This window comes from Micrasema longulum, unplaced genomic scaffold (assembly GCF_059751315.1).
Source record: "Micrasema longulum isolate JH-2025_06_02 unplaced genomic scaffold, ASM5975131v1 h1tg001894l, whole genome shotgun sequence".
NCBI lineage: Eukaryota > Metazoa > Arthropoda > Insecta > Trichoptera > Brachycentridae > Micrasema > Micrasema longulum.
In genome coordinates, this window is record NW_028279068.1 from 63103 (window position 1) to 73619 (window position 10517).

The window sequence follows — 10517 nt, forward strand, 5'->3', positions numbered from 1 at the left end:
TCGATTATTCCGACTTTTCACATGACCACTTTCAAGAATTTGTTGTACTTGATCATGCCATGTCTTTCTCGGCCTTCCTCGACTTCTACAACCAGACACATTCACATATAGGCATATAGGATGCGACAAATATGAGATCGGTCAGAACTTTAGTCTTTCAATACTTTTTTGTATGGGGCGGAAACATGGACAATAAGGGAAAAAGAACGCAACATTATAGATGCCTGTGAGACGTGCTGTGGAGGCGTATGCCTAGAATACCCTGGATCGCAAGACGCATTAACCCCTCCATTCTCTAGGAACTGAAGCTGACGGACAGACTCGAGAATACGACATGGTGGTCACGATCCTCACTCATAAGGGACCGACTAGGAAGAAGAATGTACTTTTTTAAAAAGTATCTTTAAATTTGGGGAACGACTAGGTAACTTGTATTTTTTAACTATTGCGGGGGTGGGAAACTCTTCACAAAGTTATTTTACTGGTAGAACATCACAGAATTTGCAATTAAATTTATTTTCAGCTCAGCTCAGGTCAGCACGGTTGACCCCGGTGAGAACAAATTTATGCTTTTATTTTACGTCTTACATGTTTTTGAAATATATAAATACACATTTCTTCTATTCTTTTATCTATTGATTTTGCGAAGTTTAATGTTCGTAAATAAATATAAAAACTTTGATTTCACTATAACATCATGAATCGAGCGATTAAAGTTTTTATGTAAGGGCACCATTTGCTTTAGCCCATTCTGCTGTAAAACCTTTAACTGTGGGGCAAATCACCGGACTTATTAATTTTGACCACAAACATAACATTTTGCGATTCGCCAGATTAGTTTTTTTTACTAAGTACCGGAAAGCTTGAACCTTATCATTGCATTCTGCACAAAGGAATACTATTAAATCAGATATTTTATAAAAGTATTCTTTTACCTACTGGACAACTATTACCTGAAATTATTTTTCCCTTTACTAGGCCTTAAAATAGTGTTTAATTTTCTTACTTCTTTTTTGACTAGTTAGTTTAATAAACAATATTTTGAGTTTGTCCAATTTTTTGTGCACAAAGACTGGATTGATAAATAAATAATTCAGTCAGATGAATCTTACCGATATCAATAAAGGTTTCATCCATTTAAATAACGGTAAGAGTATTTTGTGTCTATCAAAATTTTGAATTTGGAAAAATATCCTTATCAAATCCAAAAATGTCAAACAAAAATTTCGATAGGCTCAAAATATTGTTTATAACCAGCTGGTCCAAGAAGAGTAAACGTTAAAAAATATTTTCAGGCTTAGCCTTTTTTTTAAGGAATAACCCGCTAAGTTTCTATTTTGAGGCTTATCAGCAGGTGAGGATAGAGGGTTATGGAAGGTGGTAATAAAAAACACACCACAAAACCCAGACCAATTGAGAAAGAAATCTTTCTAGGATTTTTTTCTTGCAACTGGCGGGAATAGAACCCGCGACGCCAGTTTCAAAGTTGCCCGTCTTACCAACTGCGCAACGGCGCGGCGCGGCGCCTGTACGTAGATGAAATAATTCCGTCAGAATGTCACCCGTATTCATAAAAGTTTCAGCTGTTTAACTTCACAAAGATCAACAGATAGAAGAATTGATGAAATATGAACGTTCAAGCATAGGCAGAATGATAAACGTTAGACATTATGTAAAGTGGCCACTAAGGCCAGCCAATGATAGGTCACAAGCCCTGTAAATGTCTAGACTTCTATATTCCCTTCTATAAAATGTTATTATTTTCTGTTGTAATAAATTAATATAAGATAGAGTTGGAAAATCGCTTCTCTAAGAGAACTCACACTATCACGAAATACAGGTAAACGTCGTTTTACGCCGGGGTTCTGTTCCGAGAGACACTAGCATAAAATGAACACAAATATAATGGAAGATATAAAGTTAGGTTCCATGTCAAAATTTTAATAAACAATCTAACATGTTTATTTAATACTTATCCTATATATATTCGAAATAAATTATATATTTATTTAATAAATACAGTTCAAATTCGTTTACAAAATAATCAATAATCTCTCTCGATCTTTTTATAATAAATACCAACTCACCAGTTCGTCTCTGCTAAATTAAATTCTTACACTTTTTTTAAAAAGCAGCTAATTTCATTTGCTTTTATTGTTGCTTCCTTTTTTGTAGAATCATAGCATATACTACAAATATTTCAATATTCTTTTGATTTTAATAATAATCAAATAAAAAATAAAATCATACTTTTTTATTTTTCTTAAAAACAGAACGAAAACTGATTCGGAATCAATTTAACACAAACAATAGGCCGCTCGCGGTAATAGAATAAAACAACGTTAAAAAGTGTGTCTGCCATCAGAATTGCGGCGCCTACTGTCGTCAGGTGTCAGCCGAACCGAGGAATCCCTCGCCGGCTCCAACCGGCGTAATGAGGAATTCCACTGTTTTCTATTTTTTTTCTATTAGCGTACTATTTAACTAAGCAAACATATATTTTTTTTGTGCGTTATTTACAAAGATATGATTTTTTAAAGTTACATTTATCAAATACCGCGCCAAATGACTGAAATCAGTGTGTCACTTTTCAGTAGTGACGTCATGAAACGGTTGGCGTTCTTACTTTCACAGACCTGACAAGAATCTATGGAATATTGCTTTGATTACTTCATTTAGTTGATCGTATTTTGCTTATTTCTATGTTATGGTTGTTTTTACGAACGTTTCGATTTAGAAAAACCTAGAAAGTTGACATAATCTCTGGTTGAAATGTCAAATTATACTCTTTTTTTTCTATGGTCAAAACTTTGCAAGGGCTTCAAGCGGAAACCGGAAATACTGCACGTAGATACAAGGAGTGACGTCATTATTTACGATTTTAAAATGAATACTATTTTTAACATTTTTTATTTATTTTTTCGTGCTTGTTTGAGATATTTCATCATACTCCAAAATTTTTAAATATTCACGTGTACACGAAAACATTTTAAAAATTTAATTCCGGGTTGGGCTGGAATTCCTCATTGTAAATCGGCGTAAATCGAACCAGCGCAAAACGACGTTTACCTGTATATTGATATCCGAGGCGATTTGATTGAATGACAAGATTACTCTACCTACCGGCATAGACATTAGCAGGTTGGTTCTGCATCGTGCTAGGTATAGAGTTATAGAAGAATAACCTGTGTTACATTTGTCGAATATAATTATGTGGGACAAATAGACCTAATTCATTCAGAATAAATGAATTATGTATACGACCAGCAATCAGTCGATGAGAACTAGTAAAGATTGTATCAATGTTCCGCCGATATATCTTGTACCGCGAAGAAATGGATTTCGGGTGATTCGAGTAGGATTTCAAAACGATTCGAAACAATTCCAGTTGATTTAGTGATAAACAATAGTGTATTGTGGCAAACGGGAAGCGTTTACGCCGGGCGTAATAGCGAACACTCTTAACTCCCAACTTTGAGCAGATCAAATAACGGAATTACACAACTCCAACTTTACAGACCTCATTAAAAGGAGGATTTGAATAATGTGAAAAGTGTCCCGAACACGTGTGCCTTTCAGGGACATATTTCGACAATGGGGGATGAAACTGGGTAGGAAATACACCCCTCTGTAATATCAACCGTAGAACGGTTAAATAGGGAGTATACAGACGTGTTACTTTAAATATTAAAACATATAACTTCTGGATGTTATAATTTAAGCTGGTATTTATTTACATCTAAGTCATATCATCAACTAATATTTTTTAATAAGTAATTAGTAATTTCATTTTTCAGTCCATATCCTAAGTAAATAACTTGTTCAACAATGTTTCCAGTATGTCCAAATGCTTGCAGACTGACTGGATTTCCTCCCTAGGGAGTTATTCATATTTAAATTTGTTGCAACAGAGAGGAAAAACATTTTTAAGAAGGGAATATGGAAGTCTAGGCATTTACAGGGCATACGACCTGTCATTGGCTGGTTAGGGTGGCTACTTTACACACTGTGTAACATTTACCATTCTGCCTATGTTTAAACATCTACGTTTCCTCAACCCTTCCATCTCTTGACCTTTGTGAAGTAAAAGAGCTGGAATCTTTATCACGTGGGTGAGATTCATCCGGCTGAACCAATTCACCTACTAGGCAACGCCTGAAAACAATTTTCCAATTTTTATGCTTCTTCTTTTACCAGGTAGTGGATTCAACAGTGTTTTGAGTATGTCCAAAAGCTTGCAGACTAGCTGGATTACTAGGGAGTTATTCATATTTAAATTTGTTGCAACAAAGACATTTGTTACACAGTGTGTAAAGTGGCCACTTAAACCAGCCAACGACAGGTCAAAAGCCCTGTAAATGCCTAGACTTCCATGTTTGCTTCTCAAAAATGTTTTCGCTCTCTGTTGCAACAATTTTAAATATAAATAACTGGTGTTGAGTCGAGTTGTGGTAGAGTGGGATTCAGACCGACCTTTGATGTCTGAATCCGATAAATCTGTGGTTCTTCAATATAATGCATAACATTCCCTAGAGTTATCAAAACTCAATATTGATCAGAAATAGTAAACACGTTTGTCAATTCAGAACGTATTACGAAACCAAGGGACATTAATATTCACGTGTTTGTAAAACAAATCAAAAATCAATACTAAAATTTTATATAACTACTTTAACATTATTAAAACTACATACAAACTATTTGAAAAATATAAATATAAATGACTCGCCTACAGTCTGTATCAAATGCCGCAGCGACACTTATTTTTGGAATCTCTAAGTTCAGTCATATCCCTCCACTACTTCGGGAATTACACTGGTTTAATTTTCCACATAGGGTGGAATACAAACTCTGTTGGCTTATGTGTAAGTCACTGCACAACTCTGCTCCAGAATATCTAAGGGAACTCTGCATTCCAGATGAACTACCTGACAGACGTCTTACGCTTAGACCAGCTATATCTACTTCGAGAGGAAAAGTTATAATATCTCTACGCAAACAGCGCACCAAATTCGGCGAACGCGCATTTGCGGTCGCAAGCCCTACGGCATAGAATGCTCTCCCAGCAGAGGTGCGAAACTGTGAGAGTGAAGTGATGTTTCAGATAAAACTTAAAACCCACTCGTTCTCTAAATCGTTTGAATAAATCTTTAGCATGTGGTGACAAAGTACATTGTTTTTCTTAAATTACAAATTAAAAAAAAAAAAATTAATTTACTTCTTTATATAATCACTTTGGAAAGCGCCCTTGGGGTATTATATTATGAAAATGGCGCCGTATAAGTTATCCATAATAATAATAATACCAATTGAAAAAGTTGAAATATAATTTATTTCTTTATATAATCACTTTGTAAAGCTACCTTGAGGTATTATATAACAAAAATGGCGCTATATAAGTTATCTATAGTTATAATAATAATAAAACTGTACAAAATATTATATTTTCATTACATGTCTTAATATTTTTCACAACTAAGATTCCGTTTACAATTCATACTCTTCAATTTTGTTTCTTTTTTTAACTCATCACAATATATTACTGTTCCGGAAAAAGATATTAAGTTATGGTGGAGTCAGGATTTAACTCACCAATTAAGGAATACTCTTTGATTCAATTTTTGGTCTTAAATTCAAATTAATTTATTAAGTTTTGACTTGCTCTGAATTTAAATAATTTGAAAATCAAAAAAAAAAAATCCTTTCAAAGTGAAATATTATACAGCAGATCAAAAAATAATTTATATAACATGAATAATTCTGTGGCATTTAGGTAAAGTGGTACATGTCACTTAAATTAAGAAATATGTTAAGTATGCAGATCCACTCTACAAGTTCTACGTATGCATAGGTGAAAAGATACAAGCTGGGAAAAAAATATTTATTTTAACAATAAAATGAAACAAGTACATGTACCTTATATCGAAATTGCCTTTATTAATATGAAATAGCAATACGAGAAGAAACACAATATGACTTGTAACACTTTATCTCATTTATTATTTAGTTTAATCGTTTAAAGGTTTACCCGCCAAATCGTAGGTTAAATAATTCAATCAATAAACTAATATTCTAGTCGGCCTCCCTGCACAACAACAAACCATCACGCGTTTCTCTGTAAGGGTATGCCGAGAGGATAGAACGCCACATCACTCTATCTTTGCACACTGATCTCGCTGCTTCCACATTCATACATATTCTCATGCACGCGCGCCGATTATTCCGGCTCTTTACGTGTCCATCTTCAAGTATTTGTGGGATTTAGTCATGCAATATCTTTCTCGGTCTTCCTCTATTTCTGCATCCATCAACATTTGCATTGTAATTATTTTTAACCGTTCTTTGGCCATCCATTTTCTCTACATGTCCAAACCAACGCAGAGCTCTTTTCTTGAGTTTGTCGATTATTAAATGCTTATCTCAGGCTTACATAATGTGCGTGTCTCAATATTTGTGCATTTATTGAATATAATTGTATCAGACATTCGCCTGAGATATCGCATTTCGACAGCATTCAGCCTTCTTTCATCACTGTTTTTTCAAGTCCATACTTCGCTCACATACATCAGGGTCGGGACCAGAACTCCATTGCGAACTGCTAATTTTGCCTCTCGCGACAAACATTAATTTTCCAAGGTTAGGTGCATCAATCACTCTGTTCCCGGCACTCGCCCTCCATTCAATATATTTGTCATTCCATACCTAGTATACATACTTCTGAGATAACCAAATTCCTCTACCTGTTTTAGGTTAACCCCACCCCATTCACAGTGATTTCTCAGTCATACTTTCATTTCTTTCAAAAACCATCACATTCGATTTATCGATATTAATCAGCAAATCGCGTGCGTCGCATATATCGTAGACATTTTTTACCAAGAATTGCAGTTCCTCTTTATTGTTGGCAAGAAGCACTGCATCATCAGCATACGGAAGACACAATCAGCTAATTTATAGTGACCAGCACCTTTTTACCTAAAAACCTTTTTTTTTTCTTCCATTTTGCATAGAAAGGTACTAATTTCACCCACGTTAATCTTTTTACATCTTTAAATAAACTTCTATATTATCATTAACATATAACAACAGAGATGAAGAACATTTAAGATAAGGTAATATAGAAGTCTAGGCATCTACAGGGCTTATGACCTGTCAATGGCTGGTTTAAGTGGCCACTTTACACACTGTGTAACTTTCACCATTCTGCCTATATTTGAACATCTATATTCCTTCAATTCTTTCATCTGTTGATGTTTGTGAAGTTAAAGAGCTGAAACCTTTATTTATGCGGGTGAGGTTCATCCAATTCAATTATTTCACCTACATACTCTTTTATAAAGATGGATTTAAATACTGCTTCGTAAATTTTTGTCGATGTTTTGTCTTTTTTTCAAACATTTGGTGTTTTTTTATAATTTTATGAAAAGTTTTCAAAATATTGAAAATTTTGAATTTTAAATTATCTTAGATTAATATTTTCGTTGGTATTTCAATATATATTATTATTATAATCAAATTCTAGCATGTCTTCCTAAAAAGACAGTACCCTTCATGCGAATTAAGAATTTACCGTTTCGCTTATTAATTTTTCCTTTCAATTTCCTGGCGATTTGATTGGATTCCGTTTGATGAAAACCTTTGAAAGAAAATCATTGCCGTTTTAAAAGATTATTTTCAATGAGGACTTACTATTGTGTGATGTTTTATGAAATACGCACTAATTATGTACTTCGTCAAATAATTTGATAAAAAAACAATTATTATTGTATGATTGAAAAAAAAAAATTGTTTAATGTGTGATCAATCAAATACACATGGTGAGTACGTTTACCTAATTTTAGCTTCCCTTCATGACAGTGAAGGAATACAGTGTTTGTTCCATATTTGGACCGCGGCCATTCCGGATCCTATACATTGAAAGCACCACCCACTTACCCGGATCAGCTTAGAGGTCTTGCTGTCTTTTTTTAGATCTGCACATTGCAAAAACAAATTTGTTGTTTTAATGAACGATCGATTACTTTTGTAAAAAAATATTCACGTTATTTATAATTTACATTTAGTACTTTAAATGTCCCTGTCACCGTCAGTGCATTTCAGTTTATACATATAGGCATTTTAGACATTTCTGAAATTCGTCTGTCACGCTTTATCTAATTTTTCCATTTTTTTTTTTATTTTTTAAAAATTAAAATTGAAAACATACTATACTTAATTTTTTATAATATTCCCAAGGAGTTTTTGTAAAAAACTCATTTATGGACATGCAAATAACAATATTTATTTACAGACGTTCCTATATTTTAAACATTATTTACAAAAGCAGAATAAAAAGTATGATTCATTACAAATTAAAAAAATATGAAAAAGTTTAAAAAATTACAAATTAAGCATAATGCAAGGTATGGAGATTTATTGAAAAAAATGTTTACATAATACAATCTGGGAAAGAAAAATCTAAAATTATAAAAAGTTAAAAAATTACATGTATATTTAATAACCGACCTAAAAACCGACTGCTCAAAAGGACCTAATGGTATAGATGCTAAACCTTTGAAGATTTTGTATGAAGATATAGCTATACCAATCTGCCACGTATTCAAAGTATAAAAACAGGTGAATTCCCAATCCAGCTGAAGGAAGCTTGTGTGATACTAATTTTCAAAGGTAACAAAACAGAACTAAATAATCATAGACCAATATCTCTTCTTAACATTCTCAGTAAAGTTCTGGAAAAAATTGTTAACACTCAACTTACTAAATACCTTAGTGAAAATAATCTGCTTACAACAAATCAATACGGATTTCGTTAAGGAATAGGAACGCAGGATGCCATATTAGACATAACTGAATACATTTATCAAAAAAATAAAATAATAATACAAGCTGAACGAGTACGAGAGTGCAAATGTAAAAAATTTCAAAGATGTTTTTTTTTTTTTTAAATTAACAAAATATATGTACCCAATACAGATTAAAAAATATCAAAAGCGTATTTAAATGACATATACATAATACAAGCTAAAAAAGTATGAAAAAGCATAAAAACTATTTCAATATTATTAAAAATTACTTACATACAAGAAAAAACGGTAAAATATTGAAAGCTATATGTTCAAGATGCGCATCTCTGGATTAAATAACATTATGTATTCAAAGTACTTCTGGAAAAAATAATTCTTCAATTTACACGTCCTGTTTCTGTATTTTGAATTTGGTACTTAATTTTTTTGTGGCAATTTATTAAATTCCTTGAAACCTATGTATTGTGAAGATCTAGAATGACGGCGATAGGGTATGTTCGTTCATTAGCTTGTTAGTAAACCAAGAAAAATAAGTCCGATTATAAATACCAAATCCATCCTTCCACCGGATCATACACAGTTAAATTGTGTTGCCGTGCAAGTGCTTATCTTTTGAGCTTAAGTTATCATAAAATTTTAGCAGTAGGCACCTCATTGATAACTTTCTTACATCTAATATTTTAACTTCATTTGACGAGAGCATTCGTCGTGATCGTGAATCGAAAAATCGTGAAAATTGCGACTTTGACTTTTTTATATTTGATTACATAGTATCAAAGGGTATACTTTTGTACTTATCAAGTTATGACATAAGGTGTCAAAAAAAAATTCAACCGCTCTCATGTAATATTGAAGAAAATCACATTCGTCGTTGTTCTACGATCATAACGAATCGTTCTTCTGTCAGATACCTTAGGAGTTTGATAAATCTTGATTATTTGCTTTGATAAATCAATCTCTTTTGAATATAAAAAGTTGGTTAAACAAGTTTGATATTCCACGTATCGTTACCCTAACTTTTAAAAGTAAGTCCACAAATAGTCCAAAATGATATTTTGCCGTTTTTTTAGGACTTCAAATAATCTAGATACGTGTAAAATTTGTATATTTGTACAGTGTTTCATTATTTTTTTTTAATGTATCGATAAAAACTTCGCTACCATTCGCTACTGAAGTAAAAACTGTTTTTCTCTCCCCTGAACAAAAGTAAGTTTGGAACTTACGAGTTTTACATGTTAAGGCGACGATATTATAATATAAGCAGATTTTTCGCGTTTTCTTATAAGCTGCATGATATTTGTGTGAATGTGTGTAATTTGTTGACAATACATATTATGCTGATTACATATACAAATGAGTATTTAGGCCTGTGTTTGTGATGTCAACAGTAATTGTGTGGTTGAGCAAGGTACGCGCGGCGTTGATTAATCAGCAAGTATCCACTTATTTGCTAACAGTCCTGTTAACTATGCATAGTATGAAGCTTGCTACAAATTAACCTACTCTTCAAAGTAGACAGAACGAGGTTAAACATAATATAATGAGTAGATTTCTGCCTACTATATTTCATTATAAAGTTATATTTAAAAATCATCCTGTTAATTTTACGAGTTTTTGTAAAAACAACGGAAATAATTATTCTTTTCACTTTTCAATACTTGTTTTCATGTTTCTCTCGTAGCAATGTTCTATTAACTAACTTGCCCTTTTTCT